At 37.7% G+C, this 25,179-nt stretch overlaps 1 long non-coding RNA gene across 1 annotated transcript in view; it reads left to right on the plus strand.

Moving 5' to 3' along the window:
- Positions 1–381: 381 nt before the first annotated feature.
- LOC131929358 (uncharacterized) overlaps positions 382–25,179 on the plus strand; it is a 49,594-nt gene continuing 24,796 nt past the window's right edge. Inside the window, exon 1 of the long non-coding RNA XR_009383955.1 lies at positions 382–511. This is a non-coding gene — a long non-coding RNA (uncharacterized LOC131929358). The remainder of the gene's footprint in view (positions 512–25,179) is intronic.

A 25,179-nucleotide genomic window follows, 5' to 3' on the forward strand; every position in this document is an offset into this window, starting at 1 on the left:
TTTTTATTAAGATTATTAGTATTTGTTCAAGGAGCTGGAGAGCCGCATCTTGATATCAAAAGAGCCGCATGCTGCTCGCGAGCCGCAGGTTGCCGACCCATGCATTAACCTACTACATGTAGATCTATATGACATCTTTCTTAAAGCGCTCTCTTAGGTCTATTACTTTATTTTGATTATACTTATTATATTTTTAGATCTAGATATGATTTATTCAAACGGTTTATTTTGTCGTTTTGAGAGATAAGGAACAAATTATTTCTAACCCTGACAATTTAGTTTTAGTTTAGTAAATTTGGCTTATTTTGATGTGCGTATCTGGCAGGCCAGTAGAATTCACTCCCACAGAAACGAAGATTCTCGCGTCTGGTCGAACTTCTGAAGTCGACGAGGATGTTGGAGTGAGCGATTGTTCATCGTGTGCCGTGTTGGTTCTAACATCGACACCACGCCATTTAGATCTAGTATTGTATAACATTCATCCCTTTGCAGATCTAGACCTAGGTGCTGGGTATGTACGCTGGATTAGGTTAGTTTAGTAACTTTAATATAGATCTAGATCTAGATGTAACACCCGTAGCTAGGCTTTTTGATGAGAATTACAGAATGATTTTTTTATTAAAAATGTATCAATAATAGCTTGCACACTAGTAAACTAAGCCAATTTAGCATATTTTAACTTTCTGTGCAAAGTCATTATTACTGAAAAAAATTCCAAAGTCAGGTCAGCCTGTGGCACCCTCCACTGAACATGACAGAAGGAAAAAAAAACTTGACCCGTGACCTTCATTAAAACAGAATTTGCTTTTGTTTTTTTTTTCATTTTTAGTAAATATGTGCTTAATCTTACCCAATAAGTGATAAAAATTTGAAAATTAATTTTAATTACTGTTGTAAAGTGAGATAAACAGCTTAATAAACACGTGTTTTCTTGAGGGGGTGTGGCACATCCCGACATCGCATTGTTTGTAACTTTATATTTGTGTTTTATGACTATATTTGTTCACAATCAGCATGCTATGCTTTTAATTTTGATAAAGGGTAAGTATACCAAGTTACAAAACCTGAAATCTAACTAATAATTCATACTTTCAGTTTAAAAAAATAATGAAAACGATCATCAATGAAGAAAGCGTAAACATTCTATTTTTAGGTGTGACATAAAAAACAGTCATAAATCTAGCCGAATGATTGGATTCTTGCGCGTCACACATTTTCCCGCGCTTCGTGTTCACCAAAAAAGATTATAATAAAATGGCATTATTATTCTTACAGAGCATATCTCATGCCTACCATAAATTATTACCAGTTTATTGTAACGTGTGTAAAATTAATGCTTTCAAGTAAAAAATAGCAATAGTCTGGTTAAAAATACCTGCGGTATTTTATAGTTATTTGATTCGAAAGATAAGAATTATATAGAGCTACTTTCATTAAGGCGCCGCTTGCGAGACAAACATAGAAATTAGGCCAAAAGTAGATCCGACAATTCTTAAATAACAGACTTAAATAGAAACGGATAGTTCCGATTTCTTAAATTAACGATGGCTTCGTAATCATTAGTTTTACCGCTCTACCCATTAGTGAAAGCGAAACTGGTCGCCATTTTTGGTAAGCGCATGAGCCGTGAGATGGCTTCAAAACAACAAACCCGGAAGCTGTGAATTCGAACGGCCTACCGTAGCTAATCCATCCAGGACATGAACGTTACAGTTTAATTCCAGAAGGTGCGTGTCAAACAAAGTGCTGAGCTGAGTGACAGCACTATGATTGACAGGCGCCCTATCTGTGAGTGGACTTTATTGAGCATATCAGTGAGAAGTACATCTCCTCCGTATTCTCAACATTCTTTAACTTACAATAAATATTTACAGCATTTCTAAGTTCAACACTGATGTGTTCAACATAGTCCACGGCCTTGCCACCTGGTAAAGGTCTCACATCAAGAGCTAAAGTTTTTCCTGGAGCAGAAATATGGACTTTATTAATATGACTTCCGTCAATGGAAGTGGCCTCCCACAACAACGTTATGTTCTCATGTGGTGCCAGTGCCTCAGCGACCTGCAGGTCAGCCAAAATGCCCATTTCATAGGCCATTTGAGCCACTGTAGACTGCTGAGACACACAGTCAATTACAAATCCAGCTCCCTGCTCCAGGAAAGACTTAAGCAGCTGACCAGCAGCACCTACAGAGACATTATTTATCAGAGCTCTGTACATACAGATCCTCGTCTCTGTAGAATGTCTTACCATCCATCAATGATATTTTTTTTTCTGATTTTTCTGCCTTACTCTCTTCAAGTTCAGCTAACAAATAATCATACATCTTGCTGGTTTGTTTTACTGTTTTCTTTAACTGGGAAATAATGGTATTTTTTTCCTTCAATTCCTGTTTTAAAGAATTTTATTGTCCCAATGTTTCTTCTTTTAGCCTTTGATTTTCAATTTCCTTTGTTTTCAATATTTACAACAGCTGGCTTTAAAACTTAAAAAATTATCAACACTTTATTTCATAAATGTAAGCGTGAAAAAAGATTTTTTTACTCTGGAGAAGTGTTTTATTATTACTCAATCAATCAGTCCGTCAAAGCCCATCCCACGGTCCCACCCCTTCACCTTTTCCGGAATTGGCAAATAGATTATTATAAAATGGCGACCTGTGAGGTTTTTAATACGGTCATCTGTACGGGCAATGGTTTGTTTCGACTGTTGATTTATTATACAATTCTATTTTTATATCTCAGTGAAGATGTTGTAAAATTATATACAAATAATAGTCAATTATACACTCACCTCCTTTAGTTTATTTGACTTCAAACACAAGTATGTAAGAGTGACTATCTCTCGCCGGCCTCGTAAAAAAACAAAGAAATTAGGTCAAGCTAGCATTATTAAAATGTTAATTATTCGCCCTGTAATACATGGGCCGTTTCGAATACAAATCTATCGGATTACGATACAATCCTTATTTTTAAGCATCATGTACTTCATGAGAAAGAAATGATTCGATATTTTATATGTCTGCCCAAAACACGGGTGCTTCAAAACTGCAAGAACGAGACTTCCCAAATCGAAAAACCTAAATTTAAATTTTAATAGGCCCTAATTCATTTATTTTTATTTTTTGTTATTCTGCGTTTTGGTTGGTGGATGACGTCGCGCAACGCGTTTTTGGAGCTAAAAAATGGCTCCATGTAGATCTAGTAACTACTAGAATCTAGATCCAGTAAGGACCTAGTAGTATAAATTGTATGCTCTGGCACGTAGAAATTCAAGTCTACTTCTGTTTTCACGTTCTGCAATCACATTTCCAATCTGTAAATCGGCCTTTTTTTTTTATTCTTTGTTTTTTGATGCTTTCATCTCAACATCCACTCTTCTTCTATAGTTTTTAGATCAAACAATAGAGGATTACCTGCCACCTCCTGTGCCCCCCTCAACAGTGTTTTGGGTCCTTAGAACCCATTTAGCTAATTGTCATGCACAGATGGTTTCTTTTTCTTTTTTTTTTTGGAAACTATCCTTCGTACACTGTCATCCCGAGTTGCATTGACCCCATTGTCCACCTTATAATGGCTTATAAGGATCCAATCTAGCATTGTTTCTTGGCGTTCCTCCTTGTTGCATGTGGGCGATGATGCCGGCAGCTTTTGACTTGATTCTTTGATGGTTGTCTCACCTCGTTGACATAGGAGCTAAGATACAATCGTGACAGCATTTAGCAATATTTAGAAGTTGATCCTTTGTGTTTAAGACACTCCCGCCATCTCCAGTCACTCTAATCCGATGGTTCAGCTTATAAGGGTAGCAACTTAGTCTCTTCTCAAGTATTTTTTATTTGTTGGCCTTTTGTCCTACATCCAAAGATACTTAAAATTCAATGACAACGCAATTAATAATCATGAGATTGGGGCTGATATACATGCTTTATTGCATTTAAAAATGCAAGAAAGATTTGGAGCATGCTTGTGTTTCCACCGCCAAGTATATTCTGCCAAATAATTTGCCAGGTGTCCAGGACAGCCATGCCTTGGCAGACTTTTCTTGACTGTGGACCACATGTCATCAATACTGTTTGCGTATGCACCAGTTTCGGTGTCTTTAAAATTGTAAGAATGATACCTGCTGGTATCCCATGTTGTTTTTAAAGAACTTTAAAAGGCAGCAGGTTCTCCTTTGTGGCTGTATCCAAATGTAACCAGCCAAAATTTTAAAATAACATGACCTTCTGCCCTTTCCAGAGCAGCTTTCACATTCAGCTGCTGGTCCAGAGTTTCCAGACATTCTCTTGCCTTGGTTGCCATTGTCCAGTGGGTGTACATCACAGTTCACCTGGATAAACCACATATCCAAATCCAACTGTAATATGTCCACCAAACAATGTATCACTCTTACCCTGTCAAACCTTGCATTTCTCTTGAAACATGCACAGAACATCCACATGAGGCAACTGCAGACTCCATAAACTTCAGCCTACACTTTCAAAGAAGAAATATTGTGGACTGCATAGTCTCCTGTTCTTCCACCAACGACTTGTGCTGTTGAGATTTGATCCGATGTACGGCTCTGTATTCAAGGAAAAGGTGTTCAGATGCTTGTCCCCTTTACTTAGGCATCAAAGGCAATGGGTGCAGAGTTGCACTGATGTGCCTCGCCAACCTGGATCAACACCAACACTCCTGGCTCAACAGTCATCCTGGTAATACTGGAGAGATGAGGTATCTTTATATTCTGGGGAAATAACTTGAGCATAATATTCAGCAAGTTCCTGAACCTCTTACTGAAACATTGCTAAGTACTGCCTTGTCCTTCATCCAACTCTTCTAGTAGTTGGTTGTTTTTGCCACCATCTTGTCAATGTTTATAAATTAAGTTTTATTATTTCAGCACCTACCTTGTCATTTTAGTCCATAATTCAGTTGATTTGTTAAAATCGCTCAGCATCACACTGTCTCCTCTTGATCAAATCTTTGACCATTTCTTGCTGCTTGCTCGATACCATCTGTAGAAGAGTCTCCAAGCTACCATGTCTCTTTGTCATTTGCTTCAGCTCTTTTGACGTCTCATCCTTCAATGCTTTAATCTTACACAGCAGGGCGTTTTTTCTCTTTGAGCTCAGCAGTAAAGATTCGATCTTTGATACCTGAATAGTTTTACATTCAAGAACATTATCTTTTTTTATAAACCAAGTATGGTCTTGTCTTAACTATGCAGTTTGCACACCTCTTATCAAAAAGTAGCCAGGTCTAGTATCATCCTTGCTCTTCACTTGTACTGAACTTAGCTTAAGTTCAATCGGCTCATCATCCTCTATAAAAATGCAAGAAAAAGATTTGGAGCATGCTTGTGTTTCCGCCGCCAAGTATATTCTGCCAAATAATTTGCCAGGTGTCCAGGACAGCCATGCCTTGGCAGACTTTTCTTGACTGTGGACCACATGCCATCAATACTGTTTGTATGTGCACCAGTTTCGGGGTCTTTAAAATTGTAAGAATGATTCACCGTAAGGTGGACAAAACCCTCATCACATAAACAATCATACGACTTCCAACATTCACTCTCTCACAATCGACCCAGCAGCAATACATTCATGAATGATCTGCAACACTTCTTTACTTCTATTCACTATTCAGCACAACATGGAAAAATATCTTTTAGCCGTCCAATGTACCTACCACCCTCCTCCCTCAGATATTTACGTTTGCCAAACTTACTTTTGTCAATTTCCACTTTTCCCAGGACCTCCCAAAAGTTCACTTTCATGCATGCACATTTCATAACAGAAACTCATCCAGTCTGCCACTGTCACAGAGCCCTAATAATTGCACCAGCTGGCATTTTACTAACCCATATAAATGTCACAATTAAAAAGACCTAATTGTCATTTTAGCCCACTCAAACCATGTCCCCTTCCTTAAAGACCTCTCTACCGTGTGGGGGATTGTCTCCTGTCTTCTGACATCTCCAGGTATGTCCGTCCAAAGTCCGCGCTCGCTTCACCTCACGCATATTGCTCCCACTTTTAGGACAGACAACAGTTAGACAACAAACCTTCTTCCATACACCATTCAACCTCATCATATGCTCACGCAAATTAACATAAAAAACTAAAAGGGTCCGGCCCTTTGGAGCTAAAAAGGATCTATTATAAATTTTATGCTATGCCTTTTGTCCTACACCCACAGAAATTAAAATTCAATGACAAAGCAATTACTAATCATGAGATTGGGGCTGATATACATGCTTTATTGCAGTTAAAAATGCAAGAGAGATTTGGAGCATGCATGTGTTTCCGCCGCCAAGTATATTCTGCCAAATAATTTGCCAGGTGTCCAGGACAGCCATGCCTTGGCAGACTTTTCTTGACTGTGGACCACATGTCATCAATACTGTTTGTATGTGCACCAGTTTCGGGGTCTTTAAAATTGTAAGAATGATTCACCGTAAGGTGGACAAAACCCTCATCACATAAACGCCACTGCTAAAGCCAATTATGATAAGACGAGGTCTTTGTTTATTGTGAATGGCCTTGTTCTGGATTCTTTTGCAGTTGTATACTTACGGTTTACAACAGCATTTGTGTCAAAGTCTGAACATGAAACAGCATAATGTGCACAAATATTATTGTGGCGGATAAATTTGCTTCATGCCACCAACAAAGGATATAAATAAATTTTGGTTGTTTTTATGTTGGCGCGGCCACATATACTCACATAGGTATAAGTCGAACTGGCCAAGTCAGGAATGTCTGGGAAGGCAGCGTTTGACTGCTCCCCAGTTGCCCTCGATACCGTTGTGGTTCACAAGGAGTTGAACAAAACCTGTATCTTCTGTTGTATGACTTCTTGCAATCACTGACAGTTGACTCAGGGGCCTGCTTTTTTCCATTATCTATAATATAAGCTGTGTCTGTCCGTCCGTCATCGCTATAGATTTTGGGACTATAAAAGTAAACTACGCACCATGCTGTACTTTTCAGTGCACCGCAGTGTCTTATTATAAATAATAGAGTAGGGTTTGTTTATATAACGGCATAGAGCTTTTTTATAATTGCCACTGTTTGTACAATTGTGCATAACGTAAAGAGAATATTAAATACACGCACATTGCTAAAACATATTAAAAGGATCAATGCCAAATATCGTTTTCGTTAATATTCCTTGAAAAAGTGGATACATTTTAATAAAATAATAACAGTAGGTTAGAAAAATCTAATTAAACTGTTTAGTACTTTTGCCAAGGGAGGTATTTTAAAAATAAAATAAATTGAACTCACGCTAAAAATGTGAATGCAAAATCTGCAAGACGGAATAATTGTTGGAACAATATAATTAGCAAAATGTGAATGCAAATTATGCAGACGTGTAAGAGTACATCATTGTTGGAATATTATAATAGCATTGATTGATAAAAGGCTATCTTTTATTTATTTTATTCACAGAATGTGCTGCTTACTAATTATAATTTTTAATCAACTATTCTCCATTATTATATTAAGTCATCACGTTCATTAGGTGCGCAATGGTTTTAGTCATGAAACTTTATTGTAAGTTTTTAAAAGTACTGAAAAAAATGCATGAATTTATAAAGTGCAATATGGTCGGTAAAACACGGATATTCTAAATACTGCCTTTAATTTATTTGCGGAAAAGCTAGGGGTTTTATAACAGAGGCGTAGCAAGAGGGGGGGGGGGGGAGGGTGGAAATCGAAAGTTTGAGGGAGGTGGGAGGGTGTAAATCGAAATTTTCCGCCGGCGCTCGGAAAGGGCGCGATTTGGCGCTACGGGATAGACTGTGAGCAATATGCTGTTATGATTACATTTAAATTGAGTTTATGTTGAGTGTTGTTTGTTTTTTCGTTTTTGTTTTTTCTTTGCGTTCGTTTGTGTTGTATTTAGTTTTGTTCTGTTCCCAACTTGGTACATTTAAAAAAGATTTACAGTGTGTTGTGGTTGTGTTGTGGTTGTGTTGTGGTTGTGTTGTGGTTGTGTTGTGGTTGTGTTGTGGTTGTTTTGTTTGTGTTGTGTTTTTGTTTGTTTTGTTCTGTTCCAAAGTTGGTATATTTTAAAAAGATTTACCGTGGCGGAGCACGGGATGCATAGACCCCTCGGTATATATAAAAAAAGTATGAGTGGGGGTGCAAATCAAAAGTTTGAGGGGGGGGGGGGTGCAAATCGAAAGTTTGTCCCCGGGTAAAAATTGGACCCCCCCCCATTTAGACTATCCTGGCTACGCTGCTGAACAGATGTTTATCTCTCCCATGTTTTAACCCAATGTTCTTAGTTTTTTCCTTGCTAAGATATTAAATAACTTTTGACAGTTATGTAATTCATACCAAATCACTTAAGAAAATTCAATCACGTGCCAAAAAATTAGGAAAATAAAGTTGTTTAAATTGTTTGTTAATGACTAATATAAAAGTCATGCGTTTTAGGTGTATCTAAAAAAAAGAGACAAATTACAAAATCAACAAATCTAAAGTAATTAAAGTTGAAAAGAAATAGAAAAACACTGATAGCTTTTGGACTTAGGGGTCATCCATTAAGAACGTCACGCTTTTTTGGACGATTTTTACAAAGTTGTGCGACGAGGACAATTTGCTGACTATCATGTCAGCACCAATGGAAGACTATTGAATAAAACAATTTGGATGAATTCGGTAAATTAATCATTCTGTCTTAGAAGGGATGAATCCTTAAGATGACACAACCTAACAACACAACTTTCTTAAAAAAAAATAAAAAATAAATCATTCTGTTTAATGCCCCCTGATATAGATCCTAAGGGCCTCCCCCCTCTTCGCCCTCCTCCCACCCCTCTGCACGCAACTGAATGTTAATTTTGTTATATACCAAGACAAGTAGGCCTACATATACATCTTCAACAAGAAAGTCAGGACTAGCGTTCATCAGGTCACTAACTGTCTACTACACACATCGCGCATGCTCACTAAAAGGACGTCTTCATCGGTCCACATATAATAGGGTATCTCTTTACCAGAGTTTCTTCCTAAGCCCCCCCCCCCCCCACCCCCCGAAAAAAACTGCTCTGTACGTGTTTCCCAAATTTACATCCCATGTCAGGTCGGGGGCTGATTCGCGTCCGACAACCTCCAGTCAGCTCAGGTCAAATGCCATGCGACTGTACCCTACACAAAAGGGAGGTGTGACACTATTTTTGTATCGAATTACGGCCTGTCCCAGTTCAGGTGGGACTCACCAACATCAACCGTGGCCTCAGTTATAATAATCAACAACGTCGGCATTCGATCATTTAGTTTTTCCCAATTGAATTCAGAAACAATTTTTTTTAAGCTTACGAAGTAATTCAGATAATGACAGTGCTGAAGCGCGGGGCCCCTTCAAGCGCGGGGCCTGCGGCGACCGCCCCGTTTGCCACCCCCTAACGCCGGCTCTGCTCAGGGGTATCACACACTCAATTAACTGTTAACATTCAACAACACATCCTTGTTTCTAATTGGGACAACATAAAAATTAATCAGTCCCCCTTTCTAATCCCCCAAAAACCTACTTTCCAGTAACTCTTATTCCTTTATTATACTTCCTTTTTCCCATGTCAGCCGACTCAGCAGCCTTCTGGATGTCGATTATCTTGTTATCCAGTATGTGTAGTCGTATGTCTTCAGGCAGGGACTTTAGGAATTCCTCCCTCAGGACAAGTGATTTTAGTTTCTCAAACTCTGAAACTTCCTCAGAGTTTAGCCACCTTGAGAAAATTTTCTCTTTTTCAAAGAGAAATTCTACATATGATTGAGTGGGTAGCTTGCGGAGTGCTCGGAATTTTATCCGATAGGCCTCCGGAGTCAATTCGTAGGCCTTCAAAATGGCAGTCTTGACCAAACTATAGTTATTTTGAACGTCGTGAGAGAGTGCCTGATATGTTTTTGCAGCTTTTCCTGTAAGAACCGTGTTCAATAAAGCAGTAATGGAAGTTTCGGGCCATTCACATGTCTTCGCTAAACTCTCAAATGAGTTAAAGAAAACAACCAAATCTGTTTCATCAAACTTAGGAACTAATTTCCCAAATTTGGCAATCACCTGCCCCACCGACAACTTTTTAGGATCTCCTAGAGAAGTGACATCACCACTAACTTTACCAAATTCTAATTCCAACCTCCTCTTATCTAAAGCAATTTTAGCTTCTAACTCCACTTTCTCTAGAGCAACCTTCTCCTTCTCTAAAGCAATTTTAGCTTCTATTTCTACCTTCTCTAGAGGTTTCTCCTCACGGAGTATCACCTCAGCCAACAAACTCTCATCAAATACACCTTCATTAATAAAATGAACTAGAATTTTATCACTTTACACCGCTGATTTCTGAGTGACAGAATAATCTAACTTCAATTCCTTTACAACACTAATCAAAACTTTCCTACTCAACTTCTCTACCTCCTCAACTGTGGGATTTAACAAGAAAGACTCCATTACAACTAACTTCAAAATCAAAACAAGCCTAAATTAACACAGCCCAACGCTCTGTTATGAACTTGACCTTAAATCTAGGACGTGACACGTCTGGCTTTTTGACCTAGATAACTCTAGCCTTGAGCGCGTTTTAATAACACGGCTCCACTGGATAGATAAACAACTAAATCAAACTAAACCTAGTGTTTAACTGTTACAACCAACAACTCGAACAACAGATTAAATGCCGGCGAGTCCCCACTTTGTAACGGACACCTATCTACCAGCCAGATAGATGGTGAACGCTCCCGGGTTCTTTCCTGGGGTTATATGCAAATGACCTAAAGCCTAAATGAATGAAAACTAACTCGACAACTCACTAGGGCTCGATTTCGAGGTCTAGGGAAAACTAGTGAAACTATTGAAGTTAACAACTCATTCAATCTGCATACAACTTTTAATAAGTGAACAAAGTTGTGGCAGAACACTAGATTAAACAAGATAAAATATTTAGTTTAGAAATAACAAAACCCAACTTACAAAGCGTAAGAATAAATACTATCACAGATTCTAACACTTTATAAAAATAGCCACAGTTCACAAAACACTGCTATAGCATAAAGAATCACTTGGCCACAAGTAATATAATACTAGGATACTTAAACAACTTAATAATACATAGCACACTCAGGACTTATGCTCTATCACATTTAACTGGCCAAAATGGACTGCCTCGAGACACCTGTGGGCGATCTATTTATAGACTTAGGTAACATGGAAGGTCACCTTCAGATCGTAAGACCATTGGTTGGGGTGGTCATCTGGTCTGAAACAATCAATCATCTCTCGATGGAAAATTTCTGAGTCTAAGACTCTCTTAGTAAGACAGCGGGAAAAAAAACCGGTTGTTGCACCACAAACCATATATGGTATTATAACAAATGTCAAACTAGAAATAAAACATTACTAGACCTAAGTAGGTCACAATCCTCCATTTTTCCCACTTGCCAATACAGGGCAGAGAAAGCTTACCTGTTAATTTTGAGTTGGATGTTGGAAATTTGAGTGGTTCTTCTAGAAATTGTACAATTTCCAATACTTTAGGATGCAATATCTTAATTTTGTTGATAATCTATAATTTATAGATCAATGCATGGGAGATGGATTGTATATAATCCTTTTAGTTGGACAATATTTTTTAACTTTTTAAATGCTGTGCTCAATTCTCTTATTTTGTCACAGATTACGTGACCATTTTTTTAATACAGTGGTCACCTCAATATCACTCTTAAGCAACTATCAATTTGTTGATCTCTTTCATACTGCTCGCACAGGTCCCAGTCTAAGGGTCTTTAAAATTGTATGTGTGGTTCACCGTAAGGTAGATAACACCCTCATCAGATAAACATTCATACGACTTCCAACAGTCACTCATCACAATAAACTCTTGAATAATCTGTGGCAACACATCTTTACTTCTGTTAGGCACAATACAAAAAAAAGCCTACCACCTGCCACCCTCTATTGTACTTGTGCTTGCCAAATTTACTTTTTTCTCCCAGGACCTCCTAAAAGTTCCCTACAAATACTCATCCAGTCAGTCACTGTTACAGAGCTTGCACTCAGTTTCCTGATAATTGCACTAGCTGGCATTTTACTAACCCACATAAATGTCAAAATTAAAAAGGATCTAAATGGATCCCGTTGCTTAAAGACCTTATAAATATGTAATATTTCTGCTCCAATCAATACAACCCGTTCTTTGTTTAATAATTTGATGGATTTAAAATGTTTAACTGGTTTAATATTGCAATCCACTTCATTAAAATGAACAAATTTAAAACACCATTAAAAGCTTATTACAGAAATAGTCCATCTCCAACCCACCCATTCCAACATTAAATGCATTTCTAAAAATTCTGCCAATATTTGTAATATGGGTGTTAATTAGGGCTTATAAACATGCTAGATTGCATTTAAAAAATGCTACTAAAAGATTCAGAGAATGCTTATGTTTCTGCCACCAAGTATATTTAGCTAAATAGTTAGCCAACTGTCCAAGACAGCCATATGTTGGCGGTTCTCTTTCGACAGAGGACCTCATGCCCTCAACACTCATTGGCTCCCAGTCTCAGGGTCTTTGAAATTGTATGTGTGGTTCACCGTAAGGTGATAAAACCCTCATCAGATAAACATTCATATAAAATTGTATGAGTGATTCACCATAAGGTGGATAAAACCCTCTTCAAATAAAAATTCATATAAAATTGTAAGTGTGGTTCACCGTAAGATGGATAAAACCCTCATCAGATAAACATTCATACGACTTCCAACAGTCACTCATCACAATCAACTCTTGAATAATCTGTGGCAACACATCTTTACTTCTGTTAGGCACAATAAAAAAAAAACCATTAATCTGTTCCTCTCCCTTTCTAGCCCACCAAACACCCAAAAGCCTACCAGCTCCCTACCTCTATGGTACTTGTGCTTGCCAAATTTACTTATTTTACTTATTTACTTATTTTCTGAGGAACTCCCAAAAGTTCCCTACAAAAACTCATCCAGTCAGTCACTGTTACAGAGCTTGCACTCAGTTTCCTAATAATTGCACTAGCTGGCATTTTACTAACCCACATAAATGTCAAAATTAAAATGGATCTTAATGGATCCCGTTGCTTAAAGACCTTATAAATATGTAATATTTCTGCTCCAATCAATACAACCCGTTCTTTGTTTAATAATTTGATGGATTTAAAATGTTTAACTGGTTTAATATTGCAATCCACTTCATTAAAATGAACAAATTTAATACACCATTAAAAGCTTATTACAGAAATAGTCCATCTCCAACCCACCCATTCCAACATTAAATGCATTTCTAAAAATTCTGCCAATATTTGTAATATGGGTGTTAATTAGGGCTTATAAACATGCTAGATTGCATTTAAAAAATGCTACTAAAAGATTCAGAGTATGCTTATGTTTCTGCCACCAAGTATATTTAGCTAAATAGTTAGCCAACTGTCCAAGACAGCCATATGTTGGCGGTTCTCTTTCGACAGAGGACCACATGCCCTCAACACTCATTGGCTCCCAGTCTCAGGGTCTTTGAAATTGTATGTGTGGTTAACCGTAAGGTGATAAAACCCTCATCAGATAAACATTCATATAAAATTATATGAGTGATTCACCGTAAGGTGGATAAAACCCTCTTCAAATAAAAATTCATATAAAATTGTAAGTGTGGTTCACCGTAAGATGGATAAAACCCTCATCAGATAAACATTCATACGACTTCCAACAGTCACTCATCACAATCAACTCTTGAATAATCTGTGGCAACACATCTTTACTTTTGTTAGGCACAATACAAAAAAAAACCATTAATCTGTTCCTCTCCCTTTCTAGCCCACCAAACACCCAAAAGCCTACCACCTCCCTACCTCTATGGTACTTGTGCTTGCCAAATTTACTTATTTTACTTATTTACTTATTTTCTGAGGAACTCCCAAAAATTCCCTACAAAAACTCATCCAGTCAGTCACTGTTACAGAGCTTGCACTAAGTTTCCTAATAATTGCACTAGCTGGCATTTTACTAACCTACATAAACATCAAAATTAAAATGGATCTAAGTGTCATCTTATCTCCCCCAAACAAAGTCCCTTTGCTTAAAGACCTCACTACCATGTTGTCTCCTGTTATCTGACATCTCCAGGTGTATCAGTCCAAACTCCATGTCAGCTTGTCCATACACATCACTACCACACTTAGAACAATAACTGTTGAACAACAAACCTTCAGCTCACCTTTAAAACCTCAGTGGTGTATAGAACAAGCCCATAGATTGGTTGAGGACTTGTCGGGTCTCATTTAATTAGGATAAACAGTCTAAAAATGGAACATTAAAAACAATTGTTTCACGCCATCAAGAAAGCACTTAAATAAGTTAGGTTCTTATGCTGGCTCCACCACATTCACTCATACAAGTACGAATCGAACTGGCTATGACAGGAATGTCTGTGAAGGCAGAGTTTGATTGCTCCAAGTTCCCACAATATCATTAGTATGGTCACCAATGATGGGCTTTCATTGAAGAATTTCACATTGAGATGAATGAAACCATCATCTTCTAAGCTGTCGTATGACTTTCAACAATTAGTGATGACAATAGACCTTGGAGCAACACTCAAATATATCTCGTAACACAACCTTTCTTCTGTTTGGAACAACACAATTTTTTTCCCTTCTATAGCACTTCCTTTTCCCAAATGCTCTTTTCTGGGTCCAGAAACCATGCTTTCTCTATTGGTTTTGACCTTGTTCTGCAGTAGAGGTCCTGTCCTTTGCTGGGTCTTTGCTGTATTGTCTGATGGTCATTCAGGTTTTAAATGCTTGTGACTTTGTTTCTTCAATGTAATTTTTTAATCAAACTGCAAATACCCTGTGGGATGGGAAAAGGCATTAATTTGATGCATTATTTGTGATCTTTAATTTTTAGATTGAATATTTTGCCACTGAACTTGATGAATTACAAAAAACAATACCTAAACATAAAGATGCCAAGCTTACATATTGAAAATTAACCTAAAAACATTTTTTTTAATTTAAAAAAACAAGCAAATGTACATAAAGATCCCTTTTAAAACCAAAAAGTGACAGATGGTGGTGCAGTTTTTACCAATTTTACCCAACATAGTATTTTATACTAGCTAATCCCCCTTGATTTTGCATATAAACCAATGTTTATATTCACCATATTGTCCAGTCAAGAATTGGATACATTGTATGTTTATAATTTTTGCAGCTCTGGTCATTGTTGTTAGAGTACAACATACATTCTTCTGATGCCTCTCAGATAAAAGTTGTACTGCAATGTGTTAATTATACCTTGTCTTACAATGCTGAATACCAGAAAAATTTAAAAGGAACATATTCATTCTTTTTGTTTATTATACAACTTCATTGTGTGCAACATACTTTCTCATGAACTGTCATAGAAAAATTGTACACCCAGTTTCATACTATTGCATTGGTTATATTTATCTAACAAGAATTCTATCATGACTAGAATGATGTTTTAAAAGTTCGCACAGGTATGCAAGAAGGGGTAGGACAAGAATGGGTAAAGACTGAATGTGCACCATCCTCTGTCAAACTAATTTTTGTCCTGTTTTACATTTCAACCCATAAGCATATGTAAGCTTGTCCATATTTTTTTCATCAGTTTTTGTAAAATGTAAACAAAATGTGGGAATCCTGACATCCTAAACAGTTCCTATAATTCTGACAGGTTGTTTTCTAGCAACATATTCCATCACTGTTTCATTTGTCTATTTCATCTATTACACCTTTCTACATTGTGCTGTATTCTTAACCAGCTTTCAGTCTATATTAAGGCCTATCTAGTTTTCTATGCTGCAGCTTATCTCAAGCATCTTATATAATTTTCTGGGGCCAGACAATGTGCAGTCTTGTAAAGTTAAGCATTTTCCCGGGTCATTGTAAAGAGCATGTCTTGCTGAGACCATCTTTTATCTTGCCTCTCTCAGACATGTCCTGTGTTCTAATAATCAAGCCGGTGTTGCACTCTAACAACCTGCAGACAGTCCAGTAACAAGGTGGTTAAGGCAGATGGTCACGGCCAATATCACTTGAACCTTGATTATAAAAAACTTCAAGCAGTTAAAGTGTGAACATAGTTAAATCAGGCTGGGAGGTTTGACCATTGTCCATCCTAAGAAAAGAGGGCAGGAAAATGTAGTTTTGAACCCCCTGCCCCTCCCTATTCATCTTCAGGTATCCCCTTCTGGGTAAGCACGCATTGAAGTCACCAGCTAAGGGAAGATTCTGTCCCTTCACAAGCTGCAACTCCTTTTCCTCTACAAGAAATCTAGCTCTGTAAAAAAAAAAGATGCCATCTTACCTTCATGTTCATTCCATGTGGGTATTTCTGGAAGCATATCCAGGAAATCTTTAAGCCGCCCTGGCGTTGCATAGTACTAGAGAAAAATGTATCAAACCAATAAAGCCTGCCCCTACAAGAAATCTAGCTCTGTAAAAAAAAGATGCCATCTTACCTTCATGTTCATTCCATGTGGGTATTTCTGGAAGCATATCCAGGAAATCTTTAAGCCGCCCTGGCGTTGCATAGTACTAGAGAAAAATGTATCAAACCAATAAACCCTGCCCCTCCCTATTCATCTTCAGGTATCCCCTTCTGGGTAAGCACGCATTGAAGTCACCAGCTAAGGGAAGATTCTGTCCCTTCACAAGCTGCAACTCCTTTTCCTCTACAAGAAATCTAGCTCTGTAAAAAAAAGATGCCATCTTACCTTCATGTTCATTCCATGTGGGTATTTCTGGAAGCATATCCAGGAAATCTTTAAGCCGCCCTGGCGTTGCATAGTACTAGAGAAAAATGTATCAAACCAATAAAGCCTGCCCCTACAAGAAATCTAACTCTGTAAAAAAAAGATGCCATCTTACCTTCATGTTCATTCCATGTGGGTATTTCTGGAAGCATATCCAGGAAATCTTTTAGCCGCCCTGGCGTTGCATAGTACTAGAGAAAAATGTATCAAACCAATAAAGCCTGCCCCTACAAGAAATCTAGCTCTGTAAAAAAAAGATGCCATCTTACCTTCATGTTCATTCCATGTGGGTATTTCTGGAAGCATATCCAGGAAATCTTTTAGCCGCCCTGGCGTTGCATAGTACTAGAGAAAAATGTATCAAACCAATAAATTAATCACTATACTATTGCTAAGTGTTGTAACATTCAAATAAAACATGCATGCTTTTATCACACAACTCCACTGATAAAAAAAAACAAAACAATAAACCCACTACCAATACGTTTCTACATGCAAGTAAGACAAAATATTGTAGTGACTCAATTAAACAATGAGCTGTGACTGGCCTCATAATATACAAATTATATAGAAATAAAATGCATCTGAAAACAAAAAATTTAATCAGTTTTGACTCAAGCTCTCTAAGATCAATATCATCCACTAAAAATTTTTTTTAGCCCTAGTTAATTCCAAGTATTTTTTCTATCAATTTCCATTAAAGAAAATGTATAGTTGTAGGGGTCTACTTGTAAATTTTGTATGCCATGTTTAACATTTTCTAAGGTCACTAAATACTCTCAAAAACTCCCTGATACTACAACACGGTTGTATACCAGCACTAGTGTGTCTACAGTTTTCATGCCTACGGATGTTGCTTTTATTAAAGTGTTAGCAAATAGTACTAAACCTACCTTTGACAGAACCTTGCTAGTAGTAGGCATGCCTGGCACAGCAAATGTAGTCTCTAAACAGCCAATTTTTATCCTGCTGGATGGGGTTCGCTTTATCCCTGGAGCCTTCTTTAATAAAGTAGATTGTTGAGAATCCAAAAGAACAATTCTCCTATCAACTATTGCTTTATTTTTTATTTTCCTTTTTCTATCTGCTGAATTAAAAAAAATAGTGGGGTTAGATTTATCACTGGAGCCTTGTTTATTAAACAAGATTGTTGAGAATCCAAAATTTTGATTCTCTTCTCAACGTAGGTCCTAGGATACAAATGTTGGTACAGACTTCTCTACAGTAGCTCATCCAGTCAGTTGCGCAGCTACTTTTTAACTCTTTAGCTATATCTAATTTATTCTAATAATCAAGCCGGTGTTGCACTCTAACAACCTGCAGACAGTCCAGTAACAAGGTGGTTAAGGCAGATGGTCACTGCCAATATCACTTGAACCTTGATTATAAAAAACTTCAAGCAGTTAAAGTGTGAACATAGTTAAATCAGGCTGGGAGGTTTGACCATTGTCCATCCTAAGAAAAGAGGGCAGGAAAATGTAGTTTTGAACCCCCTGCCCCTCCCTATTCATCTTCAGGTATCCCCTTCTGGGTAAGCACGCATTGAAGTCACCAGCTAAGGGAAGATTCTGTCCCTTCACAAGCTGCAACTCCTTTTCCTCTACAAGAAATCTAGCTCTGTAAAAAAAAGATGCCATCTTACCTTCATGTTCATTCCATGTGGGTATTTCTGGAAGCATATCCAGGAAATCTTTAAGCCGCCCTGGCGTTGCATAGTACTAGAGAAAAATGTATCAAACCAATAAAGCCTGCCCCTACAAGAAATCTAGCTCTGTAAAAAAAAGATGCCATCTTACCTTCATGTTCATTCCATGTGGGTATTTCTGGAAGCATATCCAGGAAATCTTTTAGCCGCCCTGGCGTTGCATAGTACTAGAGAAAAATGTATCAAACCAATAAATTAATCACTATACTATTGCTAAGTGTTGTAACATTCAAATAAAACATGCATGCTTTTATCACACAACTCCACTGATAAAAAAAAACAAAACAATAAACCCACTACCAATACGTTTCTACATGCAAGTAAGACAAAATATTGTAGTGACTCAATTAAACAATGAGCTGTGACTGGCCTCATAATATACAAATTATATAGAAATAAAATGCATCTGAAAACAAAAAATTTAATCAGTTTTGACTCAAGCTCTCTAAGATCAATATCATCCACTAAAAATTTTTTTTAGCCCTAGTTAATTCCAAGTATTTTTTCTATCAATTTCCATTAAAGAAAATGTATAGTTGTAGGGGTCTACTTGTAAATTTTGTATGCCATGTTTAACATTTTCTAAGGTCACTAAATACTCTCAAAAACTCCCTGATACTACAACACGGTTGTATACCAGCACTAGTGTGTCTACAGTTTTCATGCCTACGGATGTTGCTTTTATTAAAGTGTTAGCAAATAGTACTAAACCTACCTTTGACAGAACCTTGCTAGTAGTAGGCATGCCTGGCACAGCAAATGTAGTCTCTAAACAGCCAATTTTTATCCTGCTGGATGGGGTTCGCTTTATCCCTGGAGCCTTCTTTAATAAAGTAGATTGTTGAGAATCCAAAAGTACAATTCTCCTATCAACTATTGCTTTATTTTTTATTTTCCTTTTTCTATCTGCTGAATTAAAAAAAATAGTGGGGTTAGATTTATCACTGGAGCCTTGTTTATTAAACAAGATTGTTGAGAATCCAAAATTTTGATTCTCTTCTCAACGTAGGTCCTAGGATACAAATGTTGGTACAGACTTCTCTACAGTAGCTCATCCAGTCAGTTGCGCAGCTACTTTTTAACTCTTTAGCTATATCTAATTTATTCTAATAATCAAGCCGGTGTTGCACTCTAACAACCTGCAGACAGTCCAGTAACAAGGTGGTTAAGGCAGATGGTCACTGCCAATATCACTTGAACCTTGATTATAAAAAACTTCAAGCAGTTAAAGTGTGAACATAGTTAAATCAGGCTGGGAGGTTTGACCATTGTCCATCCTAAGAAAAGAGGGCAGGAAAATGTAGTTTTGAACCCCCTGCCCCTCCCTATTCATCTTCAGGTATCCCCTTCTGGGTAAGCACGCATTGAAGTCACCAGCTAAGGGAAGATTCTGTCCCTTCACAAGCTGCAACTCCTTTTCCTCTACAAGAAATCTAGCTCTGTAAAAAAAAGATGCCATCTTACCTTCATGTTCATTCCATGTGGGTATTTCTGGAAGCATATCCAGGAAATCTTTAAGCCGCCCTGGCGTTGCATAGTACTAGAGAAAAATGTATCAAACCAATAAAGCCTGCCCCTACAAGAAATCTAACTCTGTAAAAAAAAGATGCCATCTTACCTTCATGTTCATTCCATGTGGGTATTTCTGGAAGCATATCCAGGAAATCTTTTAGCCGCCCTGGCGTTGCATAGTACTAGAGAAAAATGTATCAAACCAATAAAGCCTGCCCCTACAAGAAATCTAGCTCTGTAAAAAAAAGATGCCATCTTACCTTCATGTTCATTCCATGTGGGTATTTCTGGAAGCATATCCAGGAAATCTTTTAGCCGCCCTGGCGTTGCATAGTACTAGAGAAAAATGTATCAAACCAATAAATTAATCACTATACTATTGCTAAGTGTTGTAACATTCAAATAAAACATGCATGCTTTTATCACACAACTCCACTGATATAAAAAAACAAAACAATAAACCCACTACCAATACGTTTCTACATGCAAGTAAGACAAAATATTGTAGTGACTCAATTAAACAATGAGCTGTGACTGGCCTCATAATATACAAATTATATAGAAATAAAATGCATCTGAAAACAAAAAATTTAATCAGTTTTGACTCAAGCTCTCTAAGATCAATATCATCCACTAAAAATTTTTTTTAGCCCTAGTTAATTCCAAGTATTTTTTCTATCAATTTCCATTAAAGAAAATGTATAGTTGTAGGGGTCTACTTGTAAATTTTGTATGCCATGTTTAACATTTTCTAAGGTCACTAAATACTCTCAAAAACTCCCTGATACTACAACACGGTTGTATACCAGCACTAGTGTGTCTACAGTTTTCATGCCTACGGATGTTGCTTTTATTAAAGTGTTAGCAAATAGTACTAAACCTACCTTTGACAGAACCTTGCTAGTAGTAGGCATGCCTGGCACAGCAAATGTAGTCTCTAAACAGCCAATTTTTATCCTGCTGGATGGGGTTCGCTTTATCCCTGGAGCCTTCTTTAATAAAGTAGATTGTTGAGAATCCAAAAGTACAATTCTCCTATCAACTATTGCTTTATTTTTTATTTTCCTTTTTCTATCTGCTGAATTAAAAAAAATAGTGGGGTTAGATTTATCACTGGAGCCTTGTTTATTAAACAAGATTGTTGAGAATCCAAAATTTTGATTCTCTTCTCAACGTAGGTCCTAGGATACAAATGTTGGTACAGACTTCTCTACAGTAGCTCATCCAGTCAGTTGCGCAGCTACTTTTTAACTCTTTAGCTATATCTAATTTATTCTAATAATCAAGCCGGTGTTGCACTCTAACAACCTGCAGACAGTCCAGTAACAAGGTGGTTAAGGCAGATGGTCACTGCCAATATCACTTGAACCTTGATTATAAAAAACTTCAAGCAGTTAAAGTGTGAACATAGTTAAATCAGGCTGGGAGGTTTGACCATTGTCCATCCTAAGAAAAGAGGGCAGGAAAATGTAGTTTTGAACCCCCTGCCCCTCCCTATTCATCTTCAGGTATCCCCTTCTGGGTAAGCACGCATTGAAGTCACCAGCTAAGGGAAGATTCTGTCCCTTCACAAGCTGCAACTCCTTTTCCTCTACAAGAAATCTAGCTCTGTAAAAAAAAGATGCCATCTTACCTTCATGTTCATTCCATGTGGGTATTTCTGGAAGCATATCCAGGAAATCTTTAAGCCGCCCTGGCGTTGCATAGTACTAGAGAAAAATGTATCAAACCAATAAAGCCTGCCCCTACAAGAAATCTAGCTCTGTAAAAAAAAGATGCCATCTTACCTTCATGTTCATTCCATGTGGGTATTTCTGGAAGCATATCCAGGAAATCTTTAAGCCGCCCTGGCGTTGCATAGTACTAGAGAAAAATGTATCAAACCAATAAAGCCTGCCCCTACAAGAAATCTAGCTCTGTAAAAAAAAGATGCCATCTTACCTTCATGTTCATTCCATGTGGGTATTTCTGGAAGCATATCCAGGAAATCTTTTAGCCGCCCTGGCGTTGCATAGTACTAGAGAAAAATGTATCAAACCAATAAATTAATCACTATACTATTGCTAAGTGTTGTAACATTCAAATAAAACATGCATGCTTTTATCACACAACTCCACTGATAAAAAAAAACAAAACAATAAACCCACTACCAATACGTTTCTACATGCAAGTAAGACAAAATATTGTAGTGACTCAATTAAACAATGAGCTGTGACTGGCCTCATAATATACACATTATATAGAAATAAAATGCATCTGAAAACAAAAAATTTAATCAGTTTTGACTCAAGCTCTCTAAGATCAATATCATCCACTAAAATTTTTTTTTAGCCCTAGTTAATTCCAAGTATTTTTTCTATCAATTTCCATTAAAGAAAATGTATAGTTGTAGGGGTCTACTTGTAAATTTTGTATGCCATGTTTAACATTTTCTAAGGTCACTAAATACTCTCAAAAACTCCCTGATACTACAACACGGTTGTATACCGCAGTATGTGGGTTAAGATCTTAAACATTAATGTCAACCAGATAAAATAAGAGAAAGCAAACCCACTAGCACTAGTGTGTCTACAGTTTTCATGCCTACGGATGTTGCTTTTATTAAAGTGTTAGCAAATAGTACTAAACCTACCTTTGACAGAACCTTGCTAGTAGTAGGCATGCCTGGCACAGCAAATGTATTCTCTAAACAGCCAATTTTTATCCTGCTGGATGGGGTTCGCTTTATCCCTGGAGCCTTCTTTAATAAAGTAGATTGTTGAGAATCCAAAAGTACAATTCTCCTATCAACTATTGCTTTATTTTTTATTTTCCTTTTTCTATCTGCTGAATTAAAAAAAATAGTGGGGTTAGATTTATCACTGGAGCCTTGTTTATTAAACAAGATTGTTGAGAATCCAAAATTTTGATTCTCTTATCAACGTAGGTCCTAGGATACAAATGTTGGTACAGACTTCTCTACAGTAGCTCATCCAGTCAGTTGCGCAGCTACTTTTTAACTCTTTAGCTATATCTAATTTATTCTAATAATCAAGCCGGTGTTGCACTCTAACAACCTGCAGACAGTCCAGTAACAAGGTGGTTAAGGCAGATGGTCACTGCCAATATCACTTGAACCTTGATTATAAAAAACTTCAAGCAGTTAAAGTGTGAACATAGTTAAATCAGGCTGGGAGGTTTGACCATTGTCCATCCTAAGAAAAGAGGGCAGGAAAATGTAGTTTTGAACCCCCTGCCCCTCCCTATTCATCTTCAGGTATCCCCTTCTGGGTAAGCACGCATTGAAGTCACCAGCTAAGGGAAGATTCTGTCCCTTCACAAGCTGCAACTCCTTTTCCTCTACAAGAAATCTAGCTCTGTAAAAAAAAGATGCCATCTTACCTTCATGTTCATTCCATGTGGGTATTTCTGGAAGCATGTCCAGGAAATCTTTTAGCCGCCCTGGCGTTGCATAGTACTAGAGAAAAATGTATCAAACCAATAAAGCCTGCCCCTACAAGAAATCTAGCTCTGTAAAAAAAAGATGCCATCTTACCTTCATGTTCATTCCATGTGGGTATTTCTGGAAGCATATCCAGGAAATCTTTAAGCCGCCCTGGCGTTGCATAGTACTAGAGAAAAATGTATCAAACCAATAAACCCTGCCCCTCCCTATTCATCTTCAGGTATCCCCTTCTGGGTAAGCACGCATTGAAGTCACCAGCTAAGGGAAGATTCTGTCCCTTCACAAGCTGCAACTCCTTTTCCTCTACAAGAAATCTAGCTCTGTAAAAAAAAGATGCCATCTTACCTTCATGTTCATTCCATGTGGGTATTTCTGGAAGCATATCCAGGAAATCTTTTAGCCGCCCTGGCGTTGCATAGTACTAGAGAAAAATGTATCAAACCAATAAACCCTGCCCCTACAAGAAATCTAGCTCTGTAAAAAAAAGATGCCATCTTACCTTCATGTTCATTCCATGTGGGTATTTCTGGAAGCATATCCAGGAAATCTTTAAGCCGCCCTGGCGTTGCATAGTACTAGAGAAAAATGTATCAAACCAATAAACCCTGCCCCTACAAGAAATCTAGCTCTGTAAAAAAAGATGCCATCTTACCTTCATGTTCATTCCATGTGGGTATTTCTGGAAGCATATCCAGGAAATCTTTAAGCCGCCCTGGCGTTGCATAGTACTAGAGAAAAATGTATCAAACCAATAAACCCTGCCCCTCCCTATTCATCTTCAGGTATCCCCTTCTGGGTAAGCACGCATTGAAGTCACCAGCTAAGGGAAGATTCTGTCCCTTCACAAGCTGCAACTCCTTTTCCTCTACAAGAAATCTAGCTCTGTAAAAAAAAGATGCCATCTTACCTTCATGTTCATTCCATGTGGGTATTTCTGGAAGCATATCCAGGAAATCTTTAAGCCGCCCTGGCGTTGCATAGTACTAGAGAAAAATGTATCAAACCAATAAACCCTGCCCCTACAAGAAATCTAGCTCTGTAAAAAAAAGATGCCATCTTACCTTCATGTTCATTCCATGTGGGTATTTCTGGAAGCATATCCAGGAAATCTTTTAGCCGCCCTGGCGTTGCATAGTACTAGAGAAAAATGTATCAAACCAATAAACCCTGCCCCTACAAGAAATCTAGCTCTGTAAAAAAAAGATGCCATCTTACCTTCATGTTCATTCCATGTGGGTATTTCTGGAAGCATGTCCAGGAAATCTTTTAGCCGCCCTGGCGTTGCATAGTACTAGAGAAAAATGTATCAAACCAATAAACCCTGCCCCTACAAGAAATCTAGCTCTGTAAAAAAAAGATGCCATCTTACCTTCATGTTCATTCCATGTGGGTATTTCTGGAAGCATGTCCAGGAAATCTTTTAGCCGCCCTGGCGTTGCATAGTACTAGAGAAAAATGTATCAAACCAATAAAGCCTGCCCCTCCCTATTCATCTTTAGGTATCCCCTTCTGGGTAAGCACGCATTGAAGTCACCAGCTAAGGGAAGATTCTGTCCCTTCACAAGCTGCAACTCCTTTTCCTCTACAAGAAATCTAGCTCTGTAAAAAAAAGATGCCATCTTACCTTCATGTTCATTCCATGTGGGTATTTCTGGTAGCATATCCAGGAAATCTTTAAGCCGCCCTGGCGTTGCATAGTACTAGAGAAAAATGTATC

This window comes from Physella acuta, unplaced genomic scaffold (assembly GCF_028476545.2).
Source record: "Physella acuta isolate Inbredline_101_S28 unplaced genomic scaffold, ASM2847654v3 ptg000094l, whole genome shotgun sequence".
Taxonomy (NCBI): Eukaryota; Metazoa; Mollusca; class Gastropoda; family Physidae; genus Physella; species Physella acuta.